The sequence below is a fragment of the Danio aesculapii genome, chromosome 23, assembly GCF_903798145.1.
Source record: "Danio aesculapii chromosome 23, fDanAes4.1, whole genome shotgun sequence".
NCBI lineage: Eukaryota > Metazoa > Chordata > Actinopteri > Cypriniformes > Danionidae > Danio > Danio aesculapii.
The window spans coordinates 19,882,321-19,896,015 of NC_079457.1; positions in this window are offsets into that span (position 1 = coordinate 19,882,321).

Genomic DNA, 13,695 nt, shown 5'->3' on the forward strand with positions numbered 1-13,695 from the left:
TAGTTTGTATGTAATAATGGTATTTTTAAATATAAAAATCAGCATAGCAAAGCATGATTTTTTTTAAGCTTTATGTGATAAAATAAATAACTCTTTTTTATTATTATTATTAATGATCTCATGATGATTTTAACTTACACGATTTTTTAACTTACCCATGGATAATGACTTCTAGAACTATTTTACCAATGTAATACTGACCCTTATGAAAAATCCTCAAGTGATATACTGTTGCTATAGTTACCTCCTTAATCACAAATTCGGTTTGTAAAGGTCAGTTTGGCAAAAGGTGAAAATGTAATTTTTAAAAATGATTATAATTACTATATAAAATCTTTTGAAACATTTGTTATATAATAAGTACCATCAATCTTTTAACAGCACAGCATCCCTCAGCAGTTTGTTTAACATCATTTGTGTTAGGGTTACAGCTTTGATTTGGGATCTACAACCCCCTTAAATGCTCCAATAATTTGCAGCTGTTTTATTACAAGTTTTAGTGTTGAGCTGATATTTTCCTCCTCTTTTAGGCTGGGGTTTATGCAGCCTGACAGATATTTGCCTGTGTATGGATTGATTACCTTTGAGACAAGTCTTCGAATCCAGAGTGTCAGGGTAATGAGACCAAGTCCAATTAGTTAATCCTCTGAGCCAATAAAACCGATAGGCAGTTTGTACAGGGTGAAATGTAACTAAGATGCTGTTATTTGTGTTTCAGCTCCTGTATTCTGGACTTGAAGGATGCTGCACTTGCTATCCACCTATTTCCTATGCCCCATGATGCTTTGTGAGAATTATGAGAGTAACTTACATTAAACTGTTAACAATCAGTGAAGCATTTTTTAAACAAAAAACGGGTACAATGTTGTCATTATTCACTACAGAGTTCATCCACTGAGTATTAAAAGGCAACTTGAACAAATTAACAAATTGCTTCCAGCAGACCATGAATAACCCTATAAGCTCAAAACAAGTGTCATTTTGCCAGTAAGGAGTATATGCACAGCTAGTGTTTTATCTCCTACTGATAAACTTCCGATAAAGGTTAAAGTGACTATTGTCAATGTCATATGGCTCTTTTTACAGCATTGATGTTGTAATGTAATTAAAATAAACTTATGCATTTATTTAATTGTTCAAGCGTAAAACAAGATGAAAAGATATTTAAACACAAGCGCCATCAGAAGCAGCAGACGAGTGCCGAAACTCCATTGAAAATACTGTGGTAATATTAATTTTCCGATTTTAAAGTATGACACACAAAAATGAAAATGAATGCAGTGCTTCTTGTACATTCTGAGACCCACTTTATAACGTAAAAAAATCAGGCAGTGAAGATCATTGATTTTAAAGAAAAAAAGATCTTAATCATGATGATTTTGTAAAGCCATACCGGAAGAGCTTGAACTGGGTTACTAAAAAGTAGTCCTTCTACATATACCTTATTACGGACATGTTGAACATTGCTGTCCTGAAGCAAAATGCAAAAAAAAAAACAAAAAAACTGAAGGTACAAAACGCAGCCGTGCACAGAAAATTTGCTTGTGATAATGTTATGTTAAAACACTGCGTAATGTTATTTCATAATTTCGTATTATTAACAGCGCAGCCTATAAGAAACCAGGGTTTCTGCAGGTTTCACCAAGTTTTAAGACTTTTTAAAACATTTTAAGACATTTTTAAGACCATTATGAATTAAATTTTAGACTCATACAGGGCTAAATGCTAAGGAATTTTTCAAATGGCCCATAGGGAAAATACTTTTATTTGCCCAATCAAAAAGCTATAGTAATACAATAAAAATGTAAGAATAAAAAAATAATCATTTTAGATATTTCTTAGCAAAATATTTGAAGTATTGTGTAAAACCAAGCAAGCTCTATTTGTATCCAACATAAAACTTTCTTTAAAATAAAAAAAGAAATGTTTTAAAAGTTATAAAACTATAATAAACTAAATCTATGCACAACAATCTGTGCAGGCCGGTGTCCTCAGCAGTAAATACATAGAATGCTTTTAAACTAATGTTATTGTAAAGAAAATAATTAAACCATTATGGTAAATAGTTAAAACTTCTTTTTTAAATAAAAACGTTTAAAGTTTTATTAAGATGGATTGTTGGTGATTGTATGGGTTTTGGCCCCATTGGGTAGCAATATATGAACCAAGGAAAATTAAGACCTGTTCAAAACAGATTTAAGGTCTACAACACAATACTTTAGTAAATCTAAGACTTTTTAAAGCCTAAAATTTAGATTTTTATATTTAAGACATTTTAAGACCCTGGCAGTGACAATGACAAATGTCTTTCAAAAACACAATTAGCAGAAGATAACATAGAAAATGCTTGCCTTTTTATGCGTTGTCTTTTCAGGGTATTCAGGATAATCAAATGAAAATATTCCACAAACTGCTTCAGTGAAAGTGTGTATTAACCAGAAGTTGCAGAGAATTTTATTTCATGATGTACTTCCAACTGAAACAGAACATTGAGTGGAGGCAGGGTTTCATTTTGTGCATCATTCCCTCGTTGCAAACTAAAAAGGTAAAGTTTAAAGGTAAAACGTTAAAGGAATGTAGTTAATAATATTGTGGCTGAAACCATCAAACCAACGTCAAGAGAAAATGACCACTACTCCAAACGCAGAAGCAAATGGTCAGATTTGATTGAAGATTACCAAACAACCTTTATTTAAATATTTATTTATTTTCACAGTGGATTAATTTGCATGAATTATTTATTCAACTAGAAAAACTATGTGCACTGGAAAAAAAAAAACATTGTACATTTGATTTTACACAACGATTTAAAAAAACTCATTAATTAATAATGACCTAGCAAAGTTCCTTTCCAAAAAAATCAGTACACTGATACAGTGTTTCCCAACCCTGTTCCTGAAGGCACACCAACAGTACACATTTTCAACCTCTCCCTAATCAAACACACCTGAATCAACTCATCAGAAGATTGGAAGAGACTCCAAAACCTGAAGTTAATGGGTCAGATAAGGGAGACATTCAAAATATGTACAGTTGGTGTGCCTCCAGGAACAGGGTTGGGAAACACTGCACTGACACACTGAGGAAAACCCCCAATTTTCAGTCTATATTATTTTATCAGATTTTTTTTGTCAGATCACACATAACCTTGTTATTTAAAATGATTTGCTAAAGATCTTTTAAATGCAAGTGACCAAACCAGAAGTGCTTATTATAATTTAAAAATCAGTGGTCATGTGCTGAAAAAGGTGGTCTTTTTGCTTAACGAACGAGTGATTTTTGAATATTCATGGCTTTTAGATCAATCTCATCACCTTTAGAATACAGATTCCAATAATGACTTTTGCAAATAAATAACATTTGTGTGAAATGCTTTGGATTAGTCCCTGAGTCCTCTAAGAAGATGAATGTGGACTTAACGAGAGACTTTCAGCATGCTTGACCATGTCTCACTGTTTGATAGAGGGAAAGCAAGGGATAAGTGTACAGAGAGAGAGAGAGAGAGAGAAAGAGAGAGAGAGAGAGAGAGAGAGAGAGAGAGAGAGAGAGAGAGAGAGAGAGAGAAACACAGAAGGGGTGGAGCGCAAGACAGATGACAAATTGTGATTAATAAATGTGGTCCGGACGGCAGTGTGGAACGATGCTTATTAATGGAGAGAATTAGAGTGGCTGTGCAACTCAATCTACACACTGTCACTCTGCATCAGGCACCATGATCAGAGTCTAATGAAACAGCACAACAGAAACACACACACATACACCGGCTCACCTACTTTGTTACATCTCACCTTCTCTGCCAAACACACATATTGTCGTGCACTGCAAAAACATATGCATTTTATTTATATTATTAAATCAGTGTTTTTATCTTAGTTCAGGAAAATAGTAAACATTCAGTAAATATCTAACACAATGACTAGATTTTAAGTTGCACTCTAAAGTCAGTAAAATATGTCTGGTGTGTTTGTATTTGTTTTGCAGATGTTTGACCTGTATTTTAAATTCTGGAATTTATTGGGTTTAAATTTAAGGAAATGACTGTCAAGTTAACTAGAAATGTACAGGTCATTCTGTGCTGATTTAAATAAAAAACATTTTTTTATAGTGTTTTGTAATAAATTACAATTTTTTTAGCTTAAACAAAAGTTAACTGAAATAAAATTGATAAAAAAAACTTTAACTGCACTGAAAAAATTATTTATGTGTTGAATTTAAACAAATTAAATTAAGTAATATTCAACTTAATTTGTTTGTTTAAATTCAGCCCAATTAAGTAGTTTACAAACACTTAACTTAAAAAAAATGAGTAAATCCAAGGAATCATCCTTGAATCATTTTTTTTCAGTGTAGTTGCCAAAGTTAGATTTCCCATTTTCATTTAGCTTAACTTGATGTACTCAAAATATCTAAAACTAAAATAAAAAATGACTAAAACACAGCTTTAGAAAACGTAAGCAATAATATTTATATTGAAATACAATGGCGTTAAACTCAAAATTGTATTACATTTCAATTAGATCTTCGGAATGTTTAAAGAATATAAACTCATAAGTATAAGAATCTCATCCTAAGATGTTTTAACATTTAGTGAATGTTTCTGTTATGTTTTTGTTCATTTTCTTCAATAATTCATTAAAGTTACTCCCTAAAAAGTAACTAGTTGCATTACTTAGTTACTTTTTATCGTATGTAATGCATTACCTTACTTTTGAGTACTTTTGCATTAACTTTTTCTGACCTGGCTGAGGCTTGATCTTTTTTATAACTTGCAAGATTTTTTCTTTCTTATTTTTAATAAATAAAGGAGCTCTGCGATTAACAATGCATCGTATAGCCTATACTACGATGGCCGAGAGAGCTTAACGTGCTGTACGCGTGCAATTTCAAAAAAGCCAGCAAATTGAGAAAAGCTCTTCATCAGTTTAATAGCACACATGCTGCAAATCGTCACAATGCCAACACATTTTTAAAAAATGCGCTGCATTTTCTCACAACACAAACAATTAATAAAACACACTGCATTTTCACACAACACAAACAATTTATAAAACATGCTGCATTTTCTCACAACACAAACAATTAATAAAACACGCTGCATTTTCACACAACACAAACAATTAATAAAACCAACCCAGGCTCATTCTGAGAACGTAGTCCCGAGGACGTTTCTGGAGACCGCGAAATACGTCCCGGGAGGTACGTATTTTTGCAGTTTTTGTTTTCGCGAATCCGCGAGAGGCCGCTGTGCTCGCTTTCTCCTGCGCCGTCCTCACGTAAACCCGCTAGAGGCCGCTGTCGAACGACTTTCCGCCTGTCTACCTGGATGACAGAATGATTGACCGTGCGACCGGCCAATCGGCTGACCCACCCCCCTGCGTCCCTAAACCTAACCAACGATTATTCACAAAAGCCGTCCAGAAAAAGAAAAGCCCTCGTCTGATTTTTACCACGTTTTCGGATTTTGACCACATTCTCACCCTGTGACGAACTGGTTCGCTTCATTTTTTGGATTTTGTTTTCTCACCTGATTTCTGGAACCGCTCTTCCCCGGACTCGAACCCGGTCGTCGTCGTGGTCAGCCCCTTTCTGCGCCTCGAGTCCGCCAAAGTACACGAAGAGCTAACTGGACAAACTGGTTGCGGCGGGAAAGCCCTCCACACGGAGGCGAGCGGCCGGCCGGCCGGCAAGCGCCGAAAGGAACGGCGTCACACCGCCTCGCAGCGTTTGCCTAAAAAAATGAAATGCAGCCGGACGTACCCCCGGCTACGTATTTCGCGGTCTCCAGAAACGTCCACGAGACTACGTTCTCAGAATGAGCCTGGGTTGAATAAAACACGCTGCATTTTCACACAACACAAACAATTAATAAAACACGCTGCATTTTCTCACAACACAAACAACTAATAAAACACGCTGCATTTTCACACTACTACACCGTACTACACCTTCATTAACCTTAAAAAAGTACATATAAAAAATTATGTAGGATTATCTTATCTTCTGAGAACTTTCTGACCCTCGATCTATACAGGCCATATATAAAGACATATAAAGATCGTTTTGGGGATTCTTCCAAAACGAAGATAAGGCGGTAGAGCAAAATCGCTCTATTTATTGTGGGTTCGCATCAATCTGATTGGATTGTTGCTGATTACAGATGAGAGACCAGCCGGGATTAATCATATCACATGCTCTTCTCCAAATTAGTTTGTAAAACTTCACTTGTATAAACATTTTAAAAGACAAGAATCCATTTTTAATACTGTAAATATGGACACATACTGACTCTGTCTGTGACCTTTAACGTCTCACACCTTCTTTCTTTCCCTCACTCAGGAAACACAGATATTTACCTGACATTTATTTGTCATCTTTTTTCTGACGTCTGAATACACAAAGCGCCTCTTCATGACATAAATCAGCCTCTGGTAATTACACCCTCTGAAGCACATTCAGTCTACTGTATGAATCCATTTCCTCACTTATACCTTGTTCCTGAAGCAGACGGAGAGTCCAATAGGCCTTTGTTTCAGCCTTTGGTCATGTTTTATTAATCTTTCACCAACACAAAAACCCTCCAAGGCACTGATCTATAGGCTGTTATATTTCAGATCAAGATCCATTGTTTTCCTCCGGGGCAGAGGTCAGGTCAGCGCTCCTTTGACCGTTTGGGAGACTCCATCAATATTTCCTGTTTAACCGAGTGTTAATTCATGTCCTAATTTCTTTTTACTGCCCAGTGGTAATCTCATTATCCAAAATGTAACATAAATAATGGCGTATAAATCATTCTTCTCTCCTACTCAGTGACACGAGCGGATCCATGCGCAGAATCCATGTTTCAATAAGTATCACGGCAAGTCTCGTGGGATCTCGTGTCTGCTAATGATTAGTGAGTCTGTGTTCATGTGTCCTTTTTCTTGTAATTTTCTACTAATTTAGTGTTGGAGACCTAGTGAAAATGCAGATCGTGGACAGATTTCTTTTAAATGGCTAACCATCAGAATCCTTGTACTAGGACTGTAGTATATAGCCTGTACTTGCATTCAATGTTGATTTTTCTGTTTGATGGCCAAAATATTTTACCTGTTGCCTAACTGTGCACACTATCAGAAATAAAGGTACAGAAACTGTCACTGGGCAGTACATTTTCCAATGGTACATAATTGCACCTAAAATGTCCATAATGGTATCTCAAAGGTACATTTTGGGTACTAAAATGCACCTTTGAGGTACCAATATGGACTGTTTGATTCCAAATGTATACTTTTTGAAAAGGCACTGCCCCAGTGACAGCTCCTGTACCTTTATTTTAAACTCTAAACTTGTCCAAAATTCTCTGGCTACCATTTAATACAATTTAAAACAAGAAAATAGTTTTTTAAGCATCAAAACAATAAAAGTGTAATACAGATTTAAATGTTGCATGCATTAGAATATGTCGTTTAAATTTGATCATTTTCTAACAATAGTTTACATACAAAAAAAGAGTCTTCATGTATATTCAGAATAAGTATCATATGATGACATGTTAGATTATGTTTAGGGAGTGCAATCCCAAAATATTACTTAATTGTCAGTTTAAATATTTATAATTTTCTCCTGGTATCATTTAAACTACTAGGTTGTATTGATTTACTATTGCATTATTTTATGGATTTCAATAAGCATTGGTCAGAAACACTCTTCTCTCCATATGTATAGTTTGTCTTAGGTTATGTGTACAGTTTAAGTATTTATAGTATATGTATAGTTTGTATAGATTACCGCTCCAGCATGTTACTGGACTCTTACGTCGAGTGTTGTTTACATATTTAGGATTGTTTATCTATGTAGCACCGTGCTACATCTTTTGCATCTTTATGTATACAAATACTATTTGTTAATGTTACTTGAAGCAGAAATTAAATTCTGTCTTTAAAACATATACACAATCTAATTTTCGATATTTTCTATAGTTTATATAGTTGATTATATAGTTTATATAGTTCTATAGTTTTTCCTGGTAAATTATTTTTTTTAAATGAGCAGTTAACACGAAATTGTACCCGGTTTTGGTAAAAAGCCTAACAATCCAAACTTACAAATAAAACAAACAAAAAAAATTGGAAAAATCTGTTATGTATATGTATAGTAACAATGGAATGACGAAGGAGAAAGTACTGAACTACTGAAATGTATTTAATACTTTGTATAAAAAGCTTTTTTGGTCCTCTTGTAGAGGATTGAATCGCATGCATTGCTCAGGTATGATTCCCCCCCCCCCCATACTTCAACAGAGTCTAAAAATCTTGACGGTTCTGTGGGTCTCGTCTTGGAACTGTAATCTTTCATTCTTATTTTCCATTGAATTATAGTCAGGTGATTGACTGGACTATTCTAGCAACTTCATTTGCTTTTTCTGAAACAATTGAGAGTTTTTTTTTGCTGTGTTTGGGATTATTGTCTTGCTGAAATGTTTTGTTCTGGTTTCATCTTCATCATTCTGGTAAAGTAAGCGTAGAGACATAAGAAGCTAATGTTAATTTACACTGCCAAGAGGCAAGGATTTCAGCTGCTGTCTGGCCTTTCCATGTCTTTTACACCTCCTATTCTTCATGTGTTCAATATTTTTTCCCTGTATAAGTTTATTTTATTACACATAATAACTTAATTTCTGAACTACTTAGTGTTGTTTGCTTTGTATGTATGGTTGCTTTGGAAGTTATATTGACACCTAAAAAATCGAGACCTTTAGAAATATATTTCCTATTATAAATATGATCTATTATTTCATAAATATATTTTATTGCACAATTACATTTTCTATTTGCTAGAAAATCTTTGGTTTATTACCATCTATGCTTTGTCATTATTTTGAAGTTAAGTCACTTTCAACAAGTCAGATTTTAGTTTAAACCATTTATTTTTGCATAATGGTAATGTCAACTCATGACGTCTTTCTTGTGCAGAATCAAGAAAGACCTTGAAGTACGACATCCACTGGAGCACACTGTCTCATTCTCATGCTCAATCCATACCAGCATGTTTGATCTGACGCACACAATATTTCCACAACACTGTGCTAAGACAAGACTAACAGTTTGTTCTAAGAAAGCCGTTCTGAGATCGGATCACCAATGTCATTCAACACAAATCCTGATAGCTGGGTGTCATGCAACAGTCAATGAACAGAGATCTACAGACACATTATACTGAAACAACCATCGACACTTTGCTTGAGTCATCATCGGTGACTAAAGGCCATCACCTAAAGGCTTAAATGAGTCAGATGCAACAATACACAAATAAGGATTTAAAAAAAGAGTAGCTGAAGTAGCTGTGTGAATGTTAAAAACCATAAGAGATTCATTTGTTTTTAAGCTCTATTAGGATGGGACTAGTATTTCAGGGGGTCGTTAGAGATATTTGTGTATTTCGGATATCGTTGGGGGTTTTAATCCTGCCTGAATCTGCAAAGTCTGCCTTTTTCTCACACAACCTCTGTATTAATTACAGGACAAATTTCCTACTGTTATTTCGGCAAACTAAGTGATCCTCTGAGAAACATGAATGTGAATGCTGACAATATTGTTTCTTACTTCTTGATGCTCTCACTATGGCACACATTTTCATTCATTCATCATGGATGTCTATGTGTTCCTCCCAGCAAAAAAAGAAGAAGAAGAAGAAGAAGAAAAAAAACCAATAATGATAACAACATTTCTAAATAAATATAAAATAAATACCTAGACTGCATAAACTATTATGAATGGATGTATATAGTTTTAGCATCAGGTAAGATTACACACTTTCATTTCTGGCCTAAATTACATAATGTTTTACTTACATGCACTGTAAAAAATGCAGGATTCCACACAATTCATTCATGTTGTCCCAAAACAAATTGATTAAGTTAACTTAACACTTTTAACAATTTTTTTGTGGATTGTACATAAGAAATTAAGTTGTTCCAATCAAATCTTAAAAATAGGTTTGTTTCAGCCCATTTTAAATAAGTAGTTAGAACAAATGAATAAATAAAATTATTTTGAGTGTGTGTATCCTTATTAAAATAAAGTATGGACAAGAATTGTCACTGTTCAATAGTTTTAGGACTACTTGGATTAAATGTTTTGATTCACTTCACTGCTGTATATGCAATGCAATATAACAGGCCTTTCCATGCATGCAATTACAGGTAAAAGAACTGTAACTCATACATTGTTTAGAAAAATGTCTCACCAAATAGGGCTTTTGCAAATGAAAGATATTTTCAATCAAATCTTAGAGATATCTGCATTCCACCTAAAGCTTGTTGACATAGATCTTACTCAAAGTGATATGTTCCTTAGAAAACTAAAATAAAATGTATCAAGTGAACCAATCCAAGTCTTTTGAGAAGACACAATCAGAATCTTGAGAATGAACCTCATTGGCTCTCATGCATCAAGCAAGCATACTTGAACTTCCATGACTAAATTTGGTCACACTTTATTTTGATGGTCCGTTTCTTACAAAGCATCTACATGTCAACTAATTCTCATTAGATTATAAGTAGACTGTTAGGTTGAGGTTAGGGTTAAGGTTAGTGTAAGTTGACATGTACTTGCAAGGTTACTTAAAGCCAGTTAAATGTCTGTTGAAGGAGCGGTATCAACAGATATTAAGCAGGCGGTCTACTAATACTCAAATGGACCATCTAAATAAAGTGTTGCCCTAAATTTGAAAGCTGCAAACATTGTAGCTATTATCAAAGCCTTAAATCAATCTATTCGTCCACATTTACAATTATTCATTTAGCAGATGCCTTACAATTTAGGATAAAAGAAGCACTTCAATTTAGCAGAGAAAAGCAGAAAGAGTGTGTCCTACAGGTGGTTTGACACACCCACTCACCTGTGTGGTGCACTCTCAGAATTGTCCAATGTTTTCTAAGATGTATGCAGTTATTATAAGAAGGTGTCTTGTGCAAATGGAGGGGGAAAGAGTGTGTATTTTCAAAAGCCATTGTATTTAGCTCTTCAATTAATATGGAATCTATATTTGAACAAATTATCAGTGGACAGAGATCTCTCAGATCAAACGAAAAATAATTTTATCTTAGAGATCAAAGATGACTTCATTTCTAAATGGAGTAGAATGACATTGAATCATAACAACATAAGTGTTTATCTTACTTTATCAAATTAAGGTAATTATGTTTCAACTTTCTTTTAAGTTATACAAGATTTAACTTGATGTGTTAATTTGATTCAACTTAAAAATGTAAAGCAGTCAGTGTGGATACTGTAGCTTCCCAGCAGACACACAATGTCATAAGATGTTAGATTTAGGTCGCCAGCAACTAAGAACAATGTTATTTTGACATCCAATAACGATGTAAAATGACTTTGATATTTTGTTGATTTTAGGTTGTGTTGGAAAGTAACCAAAATCCAACGTCAAGCCAACATCTTAAACCAACATCATACTGACCTCAAATACTGACATTTATTCGTCAGGCATGGCAACCAAAATCCAACATCTAATAGACATCATATTGGTAACGTCCACACAACGTCAAGTTGTAACATCATTAAACGTTGATATATTGTTGTTTTTAGGTTGCGTTGGAAATAACCAAAATGTATTGACTGTCTAACGTTGGACACTGACGTCAACCTGATTTTAATTTACAAACAAAATGCAACATCCCATGACATTGGGGTACAACATCAATATGACGTCACGGTGACGTCCTATGCCTGCTGGGTTAGTGGTTGAACACAATTATTTTGTTTTGCCAATTATTATATTATTTCAGTTACTTTTTCAGTGACTGTTGTTAATTTCATTTAGTTTTATTCTTCCTTTCATTGTGAATTTTTTTTTATTTCAGTTAATAAACTAATTATTTTTTGACCAATAGATTTAGTCTTAGTTTTCGTTTACTAAAGCCACCTTCCTCCACTGTCCTATCAACAAAAACTTGAAAAAAGCCATATTGCATATCGTAAAAGAGCATATCGCATTGCATTCATGTTATAACTGTATTATTCATGCATTCCATGAGAATCAAACCCATGGCCTTGGCATTGCTACTGAAACATAATGCTGTTTAGGAAAAAAAAAGACCAATCATTAATTAAAAATTATTAAATTAGCAAGTAATTTTTTACAGCACATATAGATAAGCAAATGACAACCAGATATTTGGGCTGAACTAACCCTTTGAAGATTTGTTTTAACCAAAATGCTTGCTATGGGGTAAATTGTGTCAGATCCTTTGGTGTTAGCAGAGTTACATATTCACAAATCAAAATCCAGCACAAACAACTCACCCAACTCTCCCTAACATGATGGGAGAAGAGAAAGAAAGGAATGAGAAAGACAGAATGGTGGGTCGAGACCAGAAAAGAACAGTCAATGAAAGACAGACAGCTCAGAGACATGTGCATTTTTCAATATTAATCATCTCAGTAATATTTTAACAGCCACTAAAAATCCAATTCTCACTATATTGCCTATGTCTCGCGGCGATGATTATACACCCATTGTGGTTAAGCCCATTCTGTATGTGTGTGTGTGTCTGCATGTGTGTATTTCTAATAGAAGGCATTGACTAACACACAAAATGGAAATGACACAGTGTTTAACTCAACACTGTAATAAGTCACACATAATCCTTACTTGGGCTTTGCACGTTCCTCTCCGCTCATTCCTTTTCTCTGTCCACTTCTTTTGTTCTTCTATCCCCTGACACTGGTCACATCGGAGAAAGAGGTGTGGAGAGGGGTGGCTGGAAAAAAAGAGAGCTGTCAATATGTATTCCCCCCACTACCACCTCCACCATTAAACTTTAAAAATGCAGATGTGTGATTAAGCCTGACAGGAAGGAAGATGGCATGAGTTACTCTGAATTCTCAATGGATCGGCCACCAGACCTAATATTTAAACACTGCTAGCATTAGCCTTCAACAGACTGCGATGAGCTCTGTACGAATGTGATCTAAATAAGACCAATTTATAGATATGGGGGATTTTTCAGTATTAGAAATGTACTGTTGGCCATTGTAATTTCATATGTTGAAGATGCTAATAATAAATTGTTGATATAGATTTGTATCCAATTATTAGTCAATAGATCAACTGCAAACATGTAGATAGATAGATGGACAGATGGACGGACAGATAGATAGATGGGTGGATGGACAGAAAGATAGATAGATGGACAGACGGACGGATGGACAGACAGATAGATAGATAGATAGATAGATAGATAGATAGATAGATAGATAGATAGATAGATAGATAGATAGATAGATAGATAGATAGATAGATAGATAGATAGATAGATAGATAGATAGATAGATAGATAGATAGATAGATAGATAGGAATAAAGATAGAAACGGAGAAAAAGAGTGAGGGAGAGCACAATGGTCTCAGTGTCCTTCACTAATGAGCTCTGAAAGAGAGAGAAACTGAGACACACACACACAATGGCCTCGAAAAGTCACACTGCTCCATCCTTTAACCCAAACAGATAGAGATGCTTTACTGAGTCATTTTTTTTCTGTGCTGTCCACAGCAATTTTGTGTGTGCGTGTGTGTGTAAATAAAATTGCTTATTTTTATAAGCATTATTTCACTTGGGCTGCTGACATGATAAATGATTAACATTTACACCACTTTCCCTCATTAAATGATGATTAAGGAAGGGGAAAACAGCGGCT